At 40.1% G+C, this 22,099-nt stretch overlaps 2 protein-coding genes across 17 annotated transcripts in view; one reads left to right on the forward strand and one right to left on the reverse strand.

The window, feature by feature from the left end:
- Window positions 1–22,099, forward strand: part of CDK14 (cyclin dependent kinase 14) — a 631,911-nt gene that overhangs the window by 567,800 nt on the left and 42,012 nt on the right. The gene's annotated exons all lie outside the window — the stretch shown is intronic.
- The window catches only part of LOC146399988 (uncharacterized), a 460,667-nt gene continuing 451,797 nt past the window's right edge, over window positions 13,230–22,099 (reverse strand). For 2 of the 8 annotated variants that reach the window (XR_014815767.1, XR_014815761.1), the window contains one exon: window positions 13,654–15,177. The gene's annotated coding sequence lies outside the window, so the exon portion shown is untranslated. Of the gene's footprint in view, window positions 17,041–18,289; window positions 18,464–19,725; window positions 19,808–19,900; window positions 20,027–22,099 lie in introns of all 8 variants that reach the window. The other 6 variants (XR_014815760.1, XR_014815765.1, XR_014815759.1 and 3 more) reach the window with 5 other exon arrangements.

The following is a 22,099-nucleotide window of genomic DNA, read 5'->3' on the forward strand; positions in this document are numbered from 1 at the left end:
TTTTTGACTTTCTTTGCCTTGGTGCCAAGCTTCCTTGCATCCTCCATCCTGGGCGGGCACATGCACACGCAGGATTCCAGGCGTGGAGACTGCTAACTACTGCACATGATGTTCTAATAGCTTCTAGCAGTTCAGGCTCTGGCTTGCTCTTGGTTAACATGTAGCTAATGCATAAAATGTTAATACTCCTTAAAAAGAACACACGTTACAACCTCAGTGTCTTGTCAGACACGCTGCAATATGTTAGCAATTTTAGACCTGACAAGAGCTTGTTCTCGACTGCATATCTGTCTCTGCACTTTCCTCCGTTATCTATCCTATGCCGGTTCAAAGCACAAGGATGACATTAACTAGCACATGGCTTGGTTTTGCTGGCCAGCTCTAAACTGCTTTATATGAATCCACTAGGTACTTTCCTTAATATGGAATTAAATATGTCTTTCGGGTGTATTCCGATTGCCCTGAAACATTCATTTTATTCCACCCCATCCTCCCCCCTTTATTGACCCAATGCATCAAGATTTATAATGGGAAAATTTTTTTTGACTGACTTGGAGAGTGGGGAGTTGCAATGTAGTGATTTCACGCTCAGTTGTTGGCTAACAAGGCACCATGGTCTTTATTTAGAGAGGCCCGGGTGGCAGAAGATGAAGAATTGGGAGGGCCCAGCTGGCGCGGTTACCGAGCAGGATGCTTAAAGGGCTTCAGGGTTCCAGGCGTGAGGGGAATTGTCTCTTCCCAGCAGGTGAGGGATAGATCTAGACAGAGTCTGTCATGTTCAAGAGCTGACTGGCCTGGCTAATTCATAAATCCAAAAATTACAACATCCTCTGGTTGGAAGCAAGTGGAAGAGACATTTAGTGGAACACTTAACTCTTCTTATGCCAGGGATGTAAGACCTCCTGATGGCTGGTTCTTTATAAGGGAGCAATCTATGTTTAAAGCATCTTAAAAAATGCATTTTCCTTTTCCAACTCGGTTAAAATATATTAGATCAGTTGGTTAATTATGTTTTCAGGTGAGATCTTTTTGGTCAGTCCATTTACATTTGCTACTCTGTAACAAAAGAATAGAATATTTTTATATATTTTTTTCAGACAGATGGTGATTTTTTTTTACATATTAGTCTAAGATAGCTAGAAAGGCCTAAGGTGCTGAATGTGTGTGTGTGTGTGTGTGTGTGTGTGTGTGTACATATGCTCACACATATGGGACTACTAAATTTATACAACTTTTTACACATTTAAACTCTAGTATATAAAAATTTTTGGTAAGGCAGAAGGGCTGGTGAATTTGGCCTTTCCTCTATCTAGGAAAAGTTGTTTGCTTAAGGCAATAAAGTTCCTGATAAGGAACACAAAGGACAGTGTTTAATCTTATTTTAAAAACAAAAAACAAAAATCTGTTTTTAAGCACATCAAAGGTACTGTTGATATGCTAAGTCCAGGTGAGAAAGACCTCTACTTGATAAATTTAGCCCTCTTCCAGTTTCTGTGTACTTAAAGATAATAGTTGTATTTCTTTAAAGGGTATTGGAGTTGAGGTTTTGATTCAGATATATATTTCAGGCCATTAATCTAGATTAGGTTTTTACTATAATAAACATAACATTCACATTTCTTCTTCTTTTTTTTTTTTTGCTTTTTAGGGCTGCACCCACAGCATATGGAAATTCTTGGGCTAGGGGTCAAATCGGAGCTACAGCTGCCGGCCTACACCACAGCCACAGCAACATCAGATCTGAGCGGTGTGTGCACACTAAACCACAGCTCACGGCAATGTCAGATCCTTAACCCACTGAGCGAGGCCAGGGATCGAACTCACAACCTCATGGTTCCTAGTCGTATTTGTTTCCACTGCGCCACGACGGGAACTCCATTTCTTGATATTTTTTGCCTTGTTACTGCCTCAAGTGTTTTTCTTTTGTTTATGGGGGAAACTCTCCACTAAATGACACACAAATATCATTATTAACATTTCCTATTTAATGTGCCAAAGATTGTATATCCCACGAAGCATAATTTGTTGTTAAAACGGGAGTTCCCTTGTGGCGTCTGCTCCATTTCATTCTGTTTTACATTCACCCCTTACTCTCGCCCTCCTCTTGATAACCTCTGGTCCTTGGACAATCTTATAATTTGGGACAGAACTCAGATTCCTGGTTCTAAAGTGAGTTAACTATGATTAGCTAACATAGTTGCAGGTCCAGAGGGAGCATCCTCATTTCAGAGACCCTTTGTGGAAGCTCAGGTCCTTGATAGAGCAGAGCTCTACTCACAGTGGCTCATTGTTACTCAAATCCAGATAAATATGAATCTACCCATGCTTCTGTTCATGCAGAACATAACTTCACCTATTCCAAACCTTGGGGGAAGGCGGTTAGCCTATAAATTGGGGGACTAGACCTGAGTTTCCCTACCTCCAGAATGATGATGGGATTTCATAAACTATGCATTTTTACTGGCTGATTTTTATCTCTCTGGTTGATTTCTTCAGAGTTCTATTTTAAACAGTGTTCGCCATGCTTTCGCAACAGTCTAAATAAAAACTGGTTTGGAATGGCTTCCCTCTTGGAGTTGCCCGTTTGGTTCCCAAAGCACACTTTTGTTCATTATTCCACAGATGAAGAGGAAGGATGCTTCTTTTTTCCCTTTGTGTATTCTCCCTTTGATCCAGGTCCATGCTTAGCTGGATGACAGAATCCACTGGTAGCTAAATATCTACATTTCTTGGTCGCCAAATGGAAAGAGGAGTCTCACTTTTGCCCACTGATGATGTAATGTTATGACCCATAGAGCTCAAGGAGAGAAGTGAAGTAGTCTAAAGAAATGGAAATTAGGGCCAAGATGAGATGGAAAAACCCTTGCAGTATGCAGACTCAGTTGGAGTTACACCCATGCATTATATAAAACCAAGCCTGTGTGTTTCGAGTTATGGTATTCTTAATTGTAACTGATGGCTTAATTGGCTATATTAACCAGTCAGATTTTCCTCATGTGGCTGCCACTTCTCCAAAGCCCCGCAGGAAAATTATAGCTCCCCATCCAGACCACTTATTCATACAGCATTCTGTCTTGTGAATTGTGGTATGATCTTTTGGTTTCTACAGATACATAGCAACTTCAGAGTAATTTAGAATATAGTGTGGGGAAAACTCTAGCAAGTAGAATTACCATTTGGAAATTTTCACCAACAGTAAAAATTCTTTTTTTCTCCTCCTCTTCCCCTCATGCATTTTGTTACTAAATCTCTAGATAGGAATGGTCTTGTGATATCAGAAATTAATATGATAGGTAAGACTTAGATTTTCAGGTTAACTTTTATGCATCTCATAAAGGCTAAGTGGACATAGGACATGTTTTAACAGTTTCATTCATGGAGATTTTAATCATTTCTGGTGTTTGATGTTATATGAATGTTATATGAATGTTGCTTCCAGGATTTCCCCCAAGCATCTAATATTTATTTTAGATACAGATTCATTTATTTCCTCTTAATCTGTAATTCATGCAGCAAATATTTATTGAGTAACTACTATGTGCTGTGTGCTAGCTTAATTAGATGTTATTACTGAACTCAAGAAACCAACAATTGAGCAAGAGAGTTATACATGTAAATGTATCAGTTTAATTTAGCTGGGAAGTGCTATAGCCCAAATGTGAACAAGATGATGTAGGAGACAGAGAAGAGCAACTAAGGTCAGCATATAAATAATAAAACCACAGCACCTTAATGTGGGAAACCTTATTAATGCCTGGCCTGGCTTGTGTATTGGTAGTGATGACATTTTTATAACTGTATGACCCACAGGTTGAGTGCATTTTCCACACAGGGTAAAACTAGAAAGAAATACCAAACGTTTATAAATAAGTCCAAGTTATACTCTAAGAATCTAGTGGAGGAATTGATGCATCTCTATCAGTGATGTATGAGTGATGGATTGGAGTTCTGGCTGGGCCTTGACCCACCACGAAGCTGGTGGGTGATGAGTAAGAGAAGCTACTGAAGAGACCAATTTGGCTCTGGTCTGCTGGAAGGACTCCAAGGGTGGAGTCAAAGAACCAACAAAAAGCCTTATACACAGGAGCTTCAAGTGTAGGTAAAGAAACTTTAAACCTAATGTAATAGACAATAAGTATCTATTATCATGTCCTTGAGCAGGGAAATGATACTACAGAAGTAGAAGGATTTGAATATTATTTTTAAAATAAGATTTATCATAAGAGGAGGCTCTGATTAGAAGATATCATGTATTTGTTGTAAAATTTTGGAAAAAGCATGAAAATAAATCCCTTAGGGTCCCAATACCTTAGAAACAATTTTGGTTAACATTTTAGTGTATTTTGGGTTTGGGGGGATTTGTTTTGGTTTGGGTTTGGGGCTTTTTCTTTTTTAAAAAATTGGATTCATAATCTTTATTACTCTATTTAACTTTCATAATCTGCTTTTTCCCCCCACATAATAAATACTGAACATTTTCTCATGTCATCAAATATTCTTCTGCAGTGTTAACAGTATATATTCCCTCATATGAATGTGCCACACTTCTGTTTAATCGACCTTTGAACCTTAAAGTTGTTTCCAGTTGTGAACTATTATAAATCAAGTTGCAGTAGAGATCCCTGTATGTAAATCTTTCCATCCATAACTAGTTATTTTCTTAGGTTAAATTTGCAGAATTTTTTACTCAAATTTTGAGCTGATAGGTAAGGGTAATTGAGGTTGCTAATACATAGTGCCACATTTAAAAACACTGCTTTTGAAAAATTAAGCGGCTTTAGGGTGCAGCGTGGTTTGGATGAGAGATTCTGTGAGAAGCAATTTACTCTAGCACTGAAGAACTCTAGGATCAGACAGCTCCGGTTCATATCCTGGCTCTGCTTGCTGTGTGGCCTCGTCAGATAAGTTCATCTCTGTGCCTTGATTTCTTCCTATGTAATGAGATAATTCATGTGAAGCACTTCAAGCAATGGTTGGCACATCATAGCTGACATTACTGAGCTATTGTTAGCATTCTTATGGCAATAATTTAGGTTTGAAGTGATGAGAGCCTAGATTCAATTGGTAGGAAAAATACAGAGGGATAGACAAATCAATAGGACTGATAGGCTCCATGGGCCAAAGGGGACAGAACAGATTTTTTTTTAAAGACTCAAAGCTTTTAGGCCTAGAGAAGTGGTTCTCTCAGGGGTGGAGGTGCCTCTGATTGTACCAGTACTGAAGGTGACACAGTAGGAGAGGGACACAGGCTGAGGTCTGTCAATTCCAGGGTAGGGACTGAGGAAGGACATGTTGATTTGAGAATGGTCAGAAGTGACCTGTCAGCATAAGTGAATGGACTCCCAGGGGAGAGCAAAGCTTAGATTCTGAACTACTGGAGGTAAGTGGAGAGAGGGAGTGGCAGGAAGGAAGACTGTCCAGCACAGCCAAGGAGACTGAAAAGTTGCCATTGTGTAGATGGACAGAGAATCCAATTTTGGATACCATAAAAGGGTAAATGTCACCAAGGAGAGGGTACTCAGCAGTGCCCAAATGAGAGAGAGTTTAGAGATTGACAAAATCAAAACCATTACTAGTTCTAAATTGATGGTCTTTTTGTTGGTTTTTCTTCTACTGTCTTAACACTTTCTGTGTGAAATTTAGTACCCGTGTTTTCTTGGTCATTTTTTAGTGTTTTAATGAAGTATAGTTGACTTACAATGTTGTGTTAGCTTCAGATATACAGCAAAGTAAATCACTTACACATATATCCATTCTTTTTCAGATTCTTTTCCCATGCAGATTATTACAGAATATTGAGTTGAATTTCCTGTGCTATATAGTAGGTCCTTGTTGACTATCTATTTCATATGTAATAGTGTAATAGTGTGTATACGTTAATCCCAGACTTTTAATTTATCCGCCCGCCATGTTTCCCCTTTGGTAGCCCTAAGTTTGTGAAATCTGTGAGTCTATTTCTGTTTGTAAATAAGTTCATTTGTATCATTTTTATTAGATTCCACATATAAGTGATATCATATGACATTTGTCTTTGACTTACTTCACTTAGTATGATAATCTCTAGGTCTGTCCATGTTGCTGCAGATGGCATTATTTCACTCTTTTTATGGCCAAGTAATATTCCATTGTATATATGTACCACATAGTCTTTATCCAGTTCTCTTTCAGTGGACATTTAGGTTTCTTCCATGTCTTGGCCTTTGTAAATAGTGCTGTAATGAACATTGGGATGCATGTATCTTTTCAAATGATAGTTTTCTCAGATATGTGCTTGGGAGTGGGATTGCTGGATCATATGGTAGGTTCTATTTTCAGTTTTTTAAGGAACCTCCATACTTTTGTCCATAGTGGTTGTACCAGTTTACAGTCCCAGCACCAGTGTAGGAGGGTTCCCTTTTCACCACACCCTTTCCAGCATTTATTGTTTGTAGAGTTTTTGATGGGTCATTTTCAAACACCACTTAGAATTTTTTTTTTACCCTGTAACTTACATTTTATGAAAACCTGCAAAGCAGTTAGTCTTCCAACTTGCCCTCTATAATATATCTTTGTTTCTCATTCATAATCATCTTCAGCACAGTTGCCTAAGCATTTGGTTCATGTAACCATTAAAAACGCATGAACAAAAATGCTGTAAAATAAGCAAGACTGCAGTATTTTATGCAGTAATAACTTGCCAAGTTTCCCCTTTGAAACTGAAGCCATTTTTGTGTCATTGAAGTCTAGTAGAATGATCTATAAACAAGGTTTCTGTTGGGTTTATATATTAAAACAGATGAAATCATTTTAAGTAAAATGCTAAAAGCATTTACTTCCTAACTCAGACCAAGCCTGATCCAAAAAATACTCATTGTTCATCCAAAATTTTAAAAAATGAAATAAAGCTGCATTTTGATTCCCAACTCATTTGCTTTGTAAACCTGGAAAGACTTTTCAGATACAAAAATTCAATCACTAATGTAATTCATTTCTTATTTCTTTTCACTTCGTGCAAGTTATTTTCCCACGATGATTTCACTTGTACTTATTGGCACTCACTTACCATCTTCTAACTGATGTGTAACTCTCACTAGAACTAGCTACTGGATCTCTCATGACTAGTTACCTGCCTAATAAACAAGGCACTTGATTGGTGTTTCCCATCAGCATTAGAGCACACTTTGTTTTGTTTGGGTTTTGAATTCAATTTGAAGTATAATTTTTCTTTAGTCCTGGTCTATCTGATTTTGCATTAAATCATTCTGAGTTTGATTTTTCCTGAAAACATGTGTTTAGGTAATTTTTAAATCTCTTTGTTAGATTCAGCTTAAACTGTATTTTTTTTTTCCTCCTGTTTTCTATTATTTCGTGGGTGCCCAGCACAGCACCAAGAGCCCAGATGGAATCTTTATAATGGCTGTTTCACTACGATTTGAAGGAGAGAGTGAGGTGATCCTTTTTTTTTTTTTTTTTTTTTCCTCCTGCCTACAGCTGCTCTCAATATGGCTCATGACTGAAAGGAAATGAATAAAGATGAGTTATCGGGACTGAAAATCAGCCACAGAGCAGAAGCAATTCATACTCCCCAACCCATCCACAAATCCAGTAGGGAAAAGGAAGACATTGCCATCGTTTATTTATTCATATATTTTTAATGATGGCAGGATTATTTTTTTAAAGCTTGTACCTTTGAGTAGTGGCCATTTGGAGCATTCGTGAAAGGCCATATGGTTTCAAATGAGATTCCCATCACATTCTGTGCATTTGAAACCATTTACGCTGAGCCTCTTGGCAAGACCTGCTCTTGGAGCATGAGCAGATGCATGAAAGAGCTGTAGACAAAACTAGAGAACATGCAAATAGCGTTTAAGGAAATGTTAGTGGTTTGACTTGCCATTTTTGGATCTTCTCTCATTTGGATGCTACAACCTATATTTTATTTTAAGCAGTTATTATTTCCATATTTTGTGCATGACAGTGTCTCCAGTGATTAATATCTACCCTTGTGACTTAAGGATCTCAGTGCTCAAACACATTTCAAATAAGGAAACATGTGGAAAGAGAGTTTTGAATTTGAGTCCAGATTAGGGTAGAGGATAAGGTTCATCAGAGAAGTTGGTGAATCACACATTTCATGTTTTCTCTGTAAGAAGAAAAGATGTAAGTACGAAAGGCAATTTCTAACTAAAATGATCTCTGTGTCCCTTGAGGTTGGGGAATCTGAGCACCTAGACTCTGGCAGCAATCAGGTTGTATCTGTGACAAGCAAGAGGCTCACTGTCAGAAGCCACATAGTGAGTCTAGGTGTACTTCAGATCCATACCGACCCGGGTTCAAATCCCAGTGACATCATTTCTACCTTTCTGTCCATGGGAAAGGCCCTAAAATCTCTCAAGGCACATTTACTTCATTTCCAAGTGTGGATAGTCCCACAGAGCTGCAAGAGAACTAACTGAGAGAGGAGGGATGTCAAGTGCCTCATATTACCCGAGAAGCATCAAGGCACTGCAGTGCGGCCATTGGGAGTTCTGCATTCAGAATCAGCTGTCTGTCCAGGTTCTGACCCTTCCCAGCTAACTCAGTGACCTTGAACACATAGTCTAGTAATCACATTCCCATCTCAGAGAGCTGTGATGAGAAGTGGAGAAGGGCCATGTAAGGCACTTGGACTAGTACTTGCCCAGTATTTGGAAGGTGTTCAATATTTGCATATGCTGACCTCACACAGTGGTCATGCAGATGGACAGTAATGTCTGTGATTCCTGGCACATCAGGGACAAAAACTAAGTAGAGGCTGCTGTCCCTGTCATCCAGAAGTGATCCAGTGTGGAGTCCCACCTCTCGAGGGGCACACTTGATGAGACACACCTGGCTCTTCACTCCAGACTTCATCCTGGCCACAGGAGCATCTGGTCTGGCACTGACCATCTGTGATGCCACAATCCTTCTCCAAGGCCGTGATGAGTTCCACAGCTCCCAGAAAAGATTCTTTTTCAGTCACGATAGCCATTTGCCCAACACAGAAGCTTTCAACAAACAGGTTCTGGCACTCCCAGACTTGTTATGCTGGAGATGTGGAATTGGTCACAATTTACATATTAATGAAATACAAAACATTCTTTGATCCCTGTGTAGTTTTGTCTGCAAAGTAATACGTCCTTTCCACACTGCTTTGGAAAGGAGCACCGTGAGAGGTCATTCCAGGGCAGGGGGAGGAGGGAGTGAACCTTCCAACCTGACATTGGCCACGGGGTTGGGAGCTTTCTCCCGCTCTGACAGCAGCAGGTCGTGGGGGGAGTGCAGAGGGTGCATTGAAGGTCCTGGCTCTCTTGAAGCCTCTCAGAGAGATGATGCTTTTTGGCTTCAGGGCTCCAAAAGAGAATGGAAATTATGTTGCGCTTTGACTAATGTGTCTTTCCTGCAGAAGAGAAAAACTCTTAATACCTGTCTGTGAACACTTTCTTTAATACCCAACAAATGGGATCTGCTGCTGCTGATGGAAAAAAACCCAAAACGTCACCTATTACAGTTTTGTGCTTCATGGTAGTAGAACAGTACAGAGTTGGTACTGCAGCAGCTAGGCTCTGAAATACCCTTCTGATGAAAAACAGCACTGTTTGGGCAAATATTCCCTGGCATCTTCATATTTCCTTTAACTGGAGAAAATGCTGGCTTGGTGTCATAACTACGGGATACTGTGTTTTCTAACTACAAACAAATTGTGGAGACACTTTTGCCAAGAAAAATGAAGGTGGTTTGAAGGTATGAAGTACTTCTGGTGCTGATATCCGTAGATTTTTTTTTTTCTTTTGGCAGTGCCCGCAGCATGTGAAAGTTCCTGGGCTAGGGACTAAACCCATGCCACAGCAGTGACACCAGATCTTTAACCCACTGAGCCACCAGGGAACTCCTATCCATAGATTATTAATCTGTAGATGATTAGATATTAACTAAAGAATGTAGCAGGCTAACATTGTTATCTGCTGTTATCTTCTAAGATACAGTCCCTTACCCTCCCTTTCTGCCTGCTTCAGTGATGAAAAAGAGAGCCTCTGGAGGGATGGCTAACTCAGCATCATGAAGATCATAAACACTTGGAAAACATAGAAATGATATCTGAAGTCTTAAGTAGGTCTATTACCCACAACCTATCAGCCAGTTATCCCAAGTCCCTATCATCGAAAGTACTGTCCCAAGCTCAATGTCCGGACAGATGTGAGCTGAGGCTGTGCTGGGAGGAAGAAGAATGACACTGGCCCATGGGTACAAGATCATAGTGGGCTCAAGAAAAGAGGAAAGGGAGTAAAATCGGACATAAATCTGAGTTGTGCCTCACAAGCAAGAGTATTATGAAAAAAAAAGGGGAAGAATCCAGAGGCAGGAAGTGGATGAATAGTGGGGTTACCAGCCTTGAACAGAAGGTTCCCAGTGCATCCTGTTGTGGGGCCTGGAATATGCCTGTGGTGGGGCTTATTGGACACCTACAGCCTCAGCCAGGGGGAGTGAGGGAGCTGTAGAGGCACAGCAGCAGGTCAGATGAGCTCCTGCTTTTCCTCTAATTTCAAGATTTAGGTTTTTGGTTTTTTTTTTTTTTTTTTTTTTTTTGCTTTTTAGAGCCACATGTGTGGCATATGGAAATTCCCAGGCTAGGGGTCGAATTGGAGCTGCAGCTGCTGGCCTATGTCACAGCCACAGCAATGCAGGACCTGAGCCATGTCTGCAACCTACACCACAGCTCATGGCAACACCAGACCCTTAACCCACTGAGCGAGGCCAGGGCTCAAACCCACGTCCTCATGGATGCTAATCAGATTTATTACCACTGACAGAAAGGGAACTTCCCTAGTTGCCATGTTTTTGACCATAGACTATTTTTTTTAACGTGTGTAGCAAGAAGACAATTTTGCAATGTTTTAATAGTTGGGATCAGAATTAGTCTCAAGAAGGATACTGCTTTTGCCTGAAGAAATAGTGATGAAAGATTACATTTAGAAATGCGATCCACCTAGGTTGGGGAAATGAGATGGTGCCAATATTTCCTCTAGATAATGTGAATTACTTTATCTGGGACAGAGAGAATGAAAAGAGAAAACAGCAGAAGATAACAGGGAGAAAGGAGCCAGCCAGGTCGTCAGAGACCACGTCCTCTCAGCTCTGCCTTCCTCAAATCTTCAGCGAAGTCCACTAAGGGCATCTGTCCTGAGCTGAGGCTCAGTGTGCATTTCAGAGCATGTGTCCTAGTAAGTGGGGTGAGCACCATAGCCTGGGGCCCTGAGAGCATACCGATCACCTTGTCGCTGGAATCTACAGAAATCTTGGGGACGGTAGACTCACATGGCCTGAAAAACTGGCAGGGCCCGTCCCTGCCTGTTCTACTCAGACTTAAAGGGCACAAGTGTCCTGGCCACCACGTGGGTGAAGTACATATAGAGGATATGCTGTGACAGGAGGGGAAATACATGCAAATAAGCATCTCGTGGCCTGTAAATACTTGTATGGAAATGTTTAGTTCAACCAATGACAGAAACCTGTAGACCACACTTAGTTTCTCATTATTTGCTGATTTTATTTGTCCAGGTTTATAGGTAGCCAGCCACGTGGTCACAATATAGTGTATATAATGTTAAAGATTTTCTTCTTTGTTTCAAACTCATTGTACTCTATGTCCTACTTGGTTTTTCCTTTTTTTTTCACTTCCTTTGTTGTATTTATCAATTCCATTTAGGTACAGATGCTGTGGACATTGCAGAGTAGATGGTGTCACTCTACAATGATGATTGCTTTTATAGGCCATGCATAATATATCTTCACTTCTTTATTTCATCATCCTATCATAAGCATGCTATACTTATGCCATAATTCATCTGCCTGAGATTGACAACTCACAAATGTATGGATAATACAAAAGATAAAATAAATTATTGACCATCTCCAGATTCCCCAGTCACTAGGAATTCACAGTCTAGTTGGGGATGCAGAAATGGAGACCCCCATAAACCAAGGAAAGACAAGTCTAAGAGAAGCATCCCAAAGATGTAGTGACAATCAGTATCGATATTCTGAACAGGGAAACACTGCTTCTGGCTTGGAAGACTCCTGTTAGAGGTGAAATTTTATCCAGATCTGGATGAGTGTGCAGGTTTATGGTTACTGTGGGTTAGAAGTGGCTGGGTAGGAGTTCCCACCGTGGCTCAGCGGAAACGAATCTGACGAGCGTCCATGAGGATGCAGGTTCTATCCCTGGCCTCGTTCAGTGGGTTGAGGATCCGGCATTGCAGTGAGCTGTAGTGTAGGTCGAAGATGCAGCCCAGATCTGGTGTTGTGTGGCTGTGTTGTAGGCTGGTGGCTATAGCTCTGACTCAACCCCTAGCCTTGGAACCTCCATATGCCATGGGTGCAGCCCCCCCCCCCAAAAAAAAGTGGTTGAGTGGACAGAGAGGATTCATGCTGGAGCTGTCAGGCACAGCATCAAGGGTGGAACAGCCTGGATCTACTTTGAGGGTAGCTGGGGACAGAAGCTGGGTTTCTTAGAAAGAGTGGAAGATAGCTGAAAATGTTAACTCACTTCTTTTAGAGATTCAGACATTTGCTGTGTAAGTTACAGTGTTTCTGAGGAAAAACCTGACTGGCGCGGTTCTTGAGATGCAAGGTTTATTGCTCAAAGCAGGGCATTTTTCTGTAATACTAGAGCTGAGTGAAGAATAAGTTTTATTTTGATTCGGGGTAACATCACAAGCTAATTCTGCGATAGGCTAATCCTAAAACAGCTATGGAGTAAAGGTGCCAAAATCTGCTTTTGCAATTGAGTCAGTCAACCTCCTCATTATTTTAATTATACTATTGTTAATAAATCCTTACCTTTACTGTGTCAAAACAGTTTGAGGAAGACAACTTCTATTAATAAATAAAACCAATGAGCTCAAAATGGCTTTTTAAATCTAAGATATGATTACAAAATAAATAGTTAAACTGAATATTAAAACAACAGAGCTGTAGATACCACTAACTTCTTCTTCTTGGCATTTAGCACTTGGCAAGAACATAATAAATAAAATATTAGTCTGAGTTTTTCCCTCAATTTGTGAGTCAATAATTTCTATTAACAGTTCATAAAATGGCATGTCAACATGAAAAGTAAGTACCTTTTTTCACAGAACACTGAAGTAATGAAACCTCCACAGAAGTCAAGAAAGCAAATTAGCTATTCTGCCTTCTCCAACCTTGATACTTAAGAAAGATTAACTCTTCTCTTGGTATCACACATGTTTATTTTTTAAAAACTCATGAAAGAGAGGCACATGAAAGAGAACAGTCACTGCCTTCTTTGGCAGGCAAGTGGCATTAGCGTGAACAGACTTGTTTAAAAACTCTCAATAGAGGACTTTATAACACGTGGAAGCATTTGATTATATATATTCTGACAAAATGGTCTTTCTTTCAGAAGAGCATCTTCTTCAAGCAATCTAACAAAAACATCCAAGTGTACGTTTTCAAAAACCTCTGTTGCAATTCCATGGTCCCAAGTTGACTTCATTCAGTCACTCAGTATATATATTTATTTATGGCCTCCTGTATGTACAAGAAGTTACACTAGGTGCAATAGTCTCTCTAAGCACTGATTTCTCTGAAAGTATGTATTTGTAGTAATAAGTACTTTTTCGCTTTTTATAACTATTTCTTCTCTATGTATGCTTAATTTAAGCCTTATATGGAAAGGATTGATTTTTTTTTTTTTTTTTTTTTTTTTTTTGGTAGTTGTTTCAGTGATCCCTTTGCCTTCCTTTCCCTGCTGGGGAAGCTTCACGGACAGGTAGAAAGAGGGGAGGTAGAGGCCAGGGGGCTGGGGAGTCCAAACTTGAGAGTGGCCCTGTGAAGGTCCCCACTGAGGGGCAAAAGAGAGAAATGGATTGCTGTGAACTGTGTGGAAGGGCAGAGGGCGAGGGAGCCAAGGACTAAGGGTACTGTCAGTGTGGGGTAGTGACCAGATGCAAAGGCCCCGGGATCAGAGGGTCAAATCCCAGCCTTACCACTTCCTGCTCTGCAACTTAGAGAAGTTACCCTCTCTGCACCTCTGATTTCTCATGTATAAAATGGAGAAAATAATATTATTAATAACAGTAATCATTGTATCTACCTCATGGGGTTGTTGGGAGGATTAAATGGAATGAATACATATAAAGTTCTTAAAATAGTATTAAGCACATAGTAAGTGATGGATAAATTTTAACCATTATTACAGTTATAAGTCCCCTTAGAGAAGGGACGTGCAGTCAGAGAGGACAACCTCAGCAGGGATGGTTGGTGTTGCCACGCCGTTCCAGACTCCTTTCTCTGGGGAATGTTGTGCATATAATACATACAGGCTATGCATTTACTATATTTACATCACTGTTCCTCGGGTATTGCTTCTGCCTTCAAAAAACCAAATTGATCTCTGTCCACAGATAGTCAGCGGCATACATCTCATAGAAACTGTAAGGAATCAGAGTCTCTTATCTATGAGGAACTGGTGTCATTTATCTGTCTTCAGTCACATTTAAGGTCATGGGGGAATGAGCACCAGAGACGGGTTTGACCTTGATTCTGTCCCTTAATCTCTCTAACGCCTCTGGTTCCCTTTCTGTAAAATAGGGCTAGAGTTTGGGGTCCCCAGAAGTCCTTTCAACTCTAATTTTCGGTGCTAAGATATCAGTGAGTTCTGGCTAATGACAGTTTCAAGCGGGAATGGTGTCCATCTCATTCCACTGAGTCAAGTCAAGGAGCAGGAAGACCAAGAACGCAGACCTCCTAAAAGGAGCACCTGTGTGATTCATTCACACTGCTCCCCATAGTGATGACAGGAATTTCCTTCCAGATGAACAAAATGTTTAGTCACGTTTTATTAAATGTGTTGTACAGCTTGCAGCAGATGAAAGCAACAAAGGTCTTGCTGAAATGAAATTCTGTGGTCTCCTTGGGCCCCTGAAATCACTCTTCATGTCCACTCTGCCTTGCTGGTCCAGGCAGTCTCAAATATATTGGTGCAAGGAGCTGCCCGAGTCCCATAGAAGCCAGTGCAAGGTTTCATGAAGCTGCTGGTGGATTTGCAATGGAACCATTTCTAATGGTAGGTTAAGGATTTTAAGTTGAGGAGTTTGGCCCCAAGGGGAAAATAACATTGTCGTTATTCTGAATTATTGAGGAATTGGATGGTCCACACTATAAGAAAAAATTTAGATAAATAAGGTTTGCAGCTTTAGGTGCACAAACCTGCTGGTATAGGGAACAGACTCAGGTTTGGGATCCAAATCATGGGCTTGAGTAACACTTAGCTGGTTGTGTGATCATATAGTATTTTATATGGTCTAAGTCTTTGTTTCCCTATTTGGGAAATGACAATACTAAAAGCATCCCCCTCATAAGGAAGCTGTAAGGATAGATTTCTAGAGGTAGCTGATAACATGTAACATTACCTGCAGAGCAGCATGTTGGAAACTCACAAACTGTCCAATAATAGGTGAACGGTTGGATCGATTATGCTATAGCCATATGATGTTCATTAGTTTAACAAGCCATTCCTTTGCTGATGTAAAAGTAACTACAGCCAGCTGACATCCAAAACAGTGAGGAAGTCTTAACTTTGTGGAGTGGAAATAATAATTATAATAATGAATATTTATATAGTAGTGCTCATTTGCCAGCTCCTGTGTAAGTCTTGCACTTGTAACTCCTCATTAAATCCTCAGAACAACCCTAAGAAAGAGCTACTCTTATTATCTATACCCATTTTGCACATGAGGCTACTGGGTCAAAGTAATATTAAGAAACATATCCAGGCCAGGGTTAGTATAAAGGAACTGGGAAAGGTATGCGCAGTTAGGAAGTAGAGTGGATTAAAGATGGCTCCTCCAAGTCTCATCTAGCTCTGTGGTTTCCTGGATAAAGGTAGAGACCCTTGGCTATGATGCAGATGAATCAAACATACTGTTATTGCAGCGCAGGCAGAGTAGCAGAACTGCTAGCCCCAAATACAGATAGAGACTGCCATACTCAGAGTGGAAAGCACTTGGGGTATCAAGGCTGATGATTCTGCAAGTTTCATATCCAGTTGCAGACCATTTTCTGCCTGCCTGCTCTACACTGCCTGCCTTTACTGAACTCAAACTGTGACGTACTGAAGGAATCCAAGATAAATTTGTAAAACATCATGTCAGGCCCTTTCTAGTCCCAGTATCCCCTGGTGATCCAAGGTTGGGTCTAAAAAATAGAACAGAACAGAGAAAAGGAAGCAAACACCAACTTGCCACAGATACATGTAGAGTGAAGGAGATATTTTTGTTTAAAAGACAGACAGCTGAGAAACAGTTATTTGATCCCTGCTGCTTGAGGGACAGTAGGGAAAAAAAGGTATTTTTGTGATCACTCTTCAGCGTTCCCTGTGCGGCTTGGTTCACACAGTCACAACAAAAACCCAAGCTCTGATAATACATTGCCACCAACCACAAGTATGTTGCGAGCATTAGGCACAGCAGTAACTAACATTCAGCCTCCTTTCGATTACTTCCAGGCCTGTGACATTTAGATGGCTGCACATTTCTTCCAACCTCAGAAAACTCAGAGTCAACAGCATACGTCTCATAATCATGTGCTGACATAGAAACTGTACAGAGTCGGTGTCATTTATCTGTCTTTCATCACACTTAGGATGATGAGGGCAAATGAACAGAGCATCGTATTAGGCATCCCAGGACATGAGTTTGGGACTAACTCTAACCTTGTCACTGACTAGCTATGATCCTGAGCATCTCACTTAATCTCTAGAAGGCCTTTGGTTCCCTTTCTGTAAAATAAGGATGGAGGTTTAGGCTCCCAGAAGCCCTTTCAACTCTAATATTTTCTACTAAGGCATCAGTGAGTTCTGGCTGATAAGAGTTTTAAACGGGAATAGGGTCCATCCCGTTCCACTGAGTCAAGTCAGAGAGCAGGAAGACCAAGAACGTGAACCGCCCAGATGTTCGTAATCTTCACCCATCAACTGGAATGGCTCAGAGGGGTCTCCAAGAAAGCCACGCACCCCCTTTTCTAAAAGGAGAGGTGAGAATGTTAACATGCATTTGAACATTTTAATTGTCAAATTGGTTTTATTTTTAAAATTCTCTCTACAGCATCCTCTTATCAGTATTAGTCAATCATGGCATTATTCAGAGATATAAACAGGAATGTTTTTCTCTTTTACATCACCCAAGTCCTTACTAGTCTAAATTTTATTTCTCTTGCAACATGCTTGAACATTTGTAGTTTGTAGGTTTGGGTCAGCAAGTGCATGCTTTTTGAGTAAACTATTGCAACGTGAAAGAACAGTTTTTGGTGTTTCTGTCGACCTGTATTTGTGGGTGTCCTTCGTGGTAACTGGACCGGGCCCCACAAACCATCACAAGTGGACTGTTTGTCAAATGTCTGTTTCCCCTAATCAGGAAGCCACGTGTTACTGAAAGCCTCATGCAGAAAGACTCATGAAATGTATATCTGGTTGATTTTTTTTTTTTTTCCCACAAAAGTCTAACAAATTCATGTAGTCAAACATTAGGAACGGAAGTGTATTTGGTAGCCTGAGCCCGCTGCCCATACAGGCTCTATGTGTCTGCTTTGAAAGACCAAATATCATCCCAAAGGACCTGACCTAGTTGAACATAAATACACCATTGAGGAGAAACTGGCTTCAGAATTAATAAAATTTATAAATAAATAGGATGGCCTCACAAAGAGGCTAAACTTGAAGTGCCTCTTAATTTTTTTAAAGCAGTGCAGCAGGCTCTAGCTGCCATACTGATGACAAAAAAAAAAAAAAAAATCTATGAACTGAAATTGTTTTATAGAAGGCAGTCAAATTGTTCACATTTTGCAGGATTTTTTTTTTTCTTGTCACACATGCAGCATATGGAAGTTTCCAGGCCAGGGATCTAATCTGAGTCACAGCTGCGACCTATGCCACAATTGTGGCAACACCGGCTCCTTAATTCTCTGTGCCACAGTAGGAACTCCACATTTTGCAAGATTAGAAAATGAATTTAACTCATAATAGGATCATAATACAGAGCTTTATATTTTTTAGTAAGATGCTGAGTCAGCTTAGAAGCTAATGGTTTGGGCTGGTTTTACTCCCCAAGTAATTTGGCATTTTCTCTCTTAACCTATAAGATTTCTGAGTATGTGTGACTGTGTTTGTAAAAGCATCTCAGTTTCACTTTTTGTTGTTCATAGAGTACACTCACTGGTTTCTCTGACCTGTCCTGACAACACGTCTCAATCTCTATCTGAATTGATCACTTACTAAAATGTAGAGAGGTGGGGCAGCCTTTGTGCTCCTGGACCTTCAGGTAAAGGCATTAAGGGATCATTCACCAAAGAGGGCATCCATCATAAGGGCTGGAAAGGAAGCACCAAGATCCCCACTTCACTTGAGGACATTATTCAGACAAGAGGAATATTTTTCACTTCTTGCCACCTAAGGTCAATTTTGAGAAGCAACCATAAAAGATGAGGCTGAGTTATAATTGGCTCTTTGGTATAGAAGAATTGTACTGTCTTTTGATTTTTGATTTTAAATTCCCCCTAAAAGGTCCCTGGATACAACGACAATCTCTGAATTTATTGAAAAGAAAGCTCCAAAGCTGTTATATGCAGCTCTGTATATGCCTATTTGTATTTCACACTCCCTTTTGTCAACTGGTAACAAAAAGAAAAAATGGAAGTCAATCTCAGAATCTTTCTACCCTCTTTTTAAGATTTTCTTTAAGGACTTATTTCCAAACGATGAGGGAAAATATTTAAAATTTTCCAAAGGAAAAAAACAAAGCTTTCCACATTTGTCTTATTACATGGTATTTTTTCTGCATTCAGAGTGGCAGACACTAGAAGTTCACTGGGATATATATATAGGTGGACCAAAGGCCATTAAGTATCTTTTCAGCTCCGTTGCCTGGGAAGTGCATTTTGGTGCAACATGCACCATGCAACATGGTGGCCATTGCTGCATTCACAGGACAACTAACTGCCCAGCTGATGGCAACAATGGAAACATGAGTATGCCTCTAATGTGAACCCAGTCTCAATGGAGTATGCATTTTGAGTATGTACCTATTTTCTGGGTGACTAATTAGGTCTCAACCTGGCGTCTCAGTTTTGGATTCCAGATCGGCCAAGTGAGCATAATAACATTGCTCCCAGATCACAAGGTCTTTGCGTCCCTCTGATTCGAAGAGGCAGTACCGCATGTTCAGAGCCAGGCTCCCTGGGTGTGGATCCTGGGTCTGCCACTTGGTTGCTTCAGAAGTCATTTAACTTCTTGGGGCACAAGTAGTCTCATCTAAAGTAATGTGGAAAGAGTAGAATCTGTGTCATTGGATATGAAATAAAGTTGCTTTGTAGGAGGTAGTTGGCTTATTCATACTTTGCAAGATTAGAATATGTATTTAACCCAAAAGGAGATCATAATGCAGAACCTGATATTTTTTGTAAGACGGTGATGGAGTCTGAAAACTGATAATTTGGGGCCATTGTATATGGTCATGTGAAGTAAATAAATTAACTTTTGTAAAGTGGTTAGAACAACACTTGGTACACAGAGGGAACGTTTTGTTAGTGTTAGCTATTATTAATATAAATTCAGGGGCATGGTTATCAAAATCAAGGAGTCCCTTGCAGAAGTCGTAGTTGAGTTATTAAATATTAAACAAAATGTTTAAACTTTCAAAAATTTCACCTTACCTGTCGGGTATGATGCTAATCATATTTAGATCCATTATCTCATTAAAGACCGTAGGATTCCTTGGGGCACATATATTTTACTCTGTGAAAAAGAAAATTTCAGAAGTTCCCATTGTGGCTAAGCGGGTTAAGGACCCAACATAGTGTCCATAAAGATGCAGATTCAATCCCTGACCTTACGGCTGCAGCATAAGTCACAGATGCATCTTGGATCCAGTGTTGCTGTGGCTGTGGTGTAGGCCAGTAGCTACAGCTTGGATTTGACGCCTAGCCTGGGAACTTCCTGTGTTACAGGTGTGGGCTTAAAAAGGAAAAAAAAGAAAAATTTAATATATACATTCAAATTATTTATATGTATGTGAGTATGTATTTTTTTTAAAGCAAATGAAACAACAGCACTGACGGAGGAAATATTTTCTATTTTTATATGTAGACCAAATATCCATTAATACAAGGTCCATTTGATTTCTTAAATGTCTCTTAAATACCACACATTATATCATCCTGCTGCCTTCCTTTCAGTTTCTTGGAAGTCCTTTCTTATTTAGAAATTTCCATTTGTTTACGCATTTGTAGAGGTCAACTAGACAGGTGTTATCATTTTGAATTTACAAAAGAGGACACTGAAGTTCTATACAACCAGGGTGAAGTGACCATCCAAGGTCATAAAACAAGTCCATGGTCCAGGGCCACAGCCATAACCCAGCTTCGGGTCGTGCTGGGCCCTGATTACGGCTCCTTGGCTGTGCTGGACTCTATCTGCCTCGTCATGTGTCTGCCAGTCATTTCCAAGGACTGAATTCATAAAACCACCAGCTTTGCATGATTTCCAGAGCTATTAATTGTGCCTCTATTCATCGTTTATCTTGTGGATAATAAATCCATCCGTTAAAGACAAGAAGAATTCAATGTTCAGCTGTGGTCTGCTACACACATGTCCACTTTCCTTAACATTTTCTTTGAACAGAGGACAGTAAAATCTATTGTACAGCTCACCGGCGTGATAGCGCTTTGATAGACACTGAGTGACCTAATATACACACTCCAGTGTACTCTAATCTGTGGTCTCCCAGCTCCCACTCGGCAGGAATTCTGAGATGTTGATGGAACCCCGTGATTTAACAGAGCAGCCGGGCTGCCCTTTCACCCCTCACACTGGTTCTGACAGCTGCCTGCCATGTGTAGAGAAAACCTCACAGGCTGAAACCCTGTCACAGAGTAAAGGTCCTTGAATAAACATACAAGCATGATCATGCTACTATTCTAAAATTAAATTGTTTCCTTTTTTAAACTGAATTCGCAGTGGAGAAATTTTTACAACTGAATATCCAGTGTACCCCAAAGTGTACCAAATACCTTCTCCTTTTAAAAATAGAATAACTCAGGCGGTAACCATGGTCCCATCCACATGTATTTGAGTTACCTATCCTTTTGAGATGGATTAAGCCAATTCATCAATGCCCAGGTTTTTCTACTTTGAGACTGTAACAAGCCTGCCATCGATGATGTATTGTGTCTCCTGGGTTGGTGAGGAAACTCAGTTTGTGTTTAAGCTCTCCATTTAATCCACACTGTCTTTTTACTTTTATCAGGATATTCTTCAGGTAGAAAAGAATGGAGGAGGTTTTAGGCATAACTACCGTCCTAAATATAAAGTTGGTTTAAAAAAAAAAAAAAATCCCTACTCGGCCCAAATAGCATTGTGCTTTATAATTCATTCTTTTCACATACAGTACCCTGCGTTATCATGGCTAATGTTTTCCTGCTGAGCTGCCATCATCTTTTGTCAAGCTGTCAGGGTATTAAATTGATGTACCTTCCACATTTGGATAGAGGTCATTATCCTGTTGCCTGGTTGCATTGCCTCTGCTGAGCAGGTTAACTGCTTGAGGTCTTTCATCTAGATAAATGTTCACCAGCACTTCTGCTCTGTGATGACACAAGCTGTTCCTTAGAGGTCAAACAGTGATGTTATGATAAGTTGTTCCCTTTGAGTTCACAGATACAGAAAGGATCAGAGCCCAAATTTCATCATTGGCCTCAAAATAATGAAAAATGCTCATTTTGGCATATTTGTCCCCAAAGTACTGGATTTGGGGCTCTTTAAGATGTATATACCTATGTTTAATTTTATAGAGAGAGAAAAATTTTGCTTTTAACTGTTTTATTGTTTCAGTATCATGAGGGCTTCCACTCTGTCAGAACTGAACCTTTAGTTCTGATGATGGCAGAAGTAAGTGTGTGTGTGTGTGTGTGTGTGTGTGTGTGTGTGTGTGTGTGTGTGTACATGCATAATAGACAAAATACATTGTAAATTTTCAGGTTTTCTAGTCTTAAAATGATATTTAGGGTAGTTTAAAAACTACAATAATTA

This window comes from Sus scrofa, chromosome 9 (assembly GCF_054392235.1).
Source record: "Sus scrofa isolate SSC_HxYL_T2T_F1_AM1 chromosome 9, Sscrofa_HxYL_maternal_Yorkshire_Landrace_v2.0, whole genome shotgun sequence".
NCBI classification, from domain to species: Eukaryota; Metazoa; Chordata; class Mammalia; order Artiodactyla; family Suidae; genus Sus; species Sus scrofa.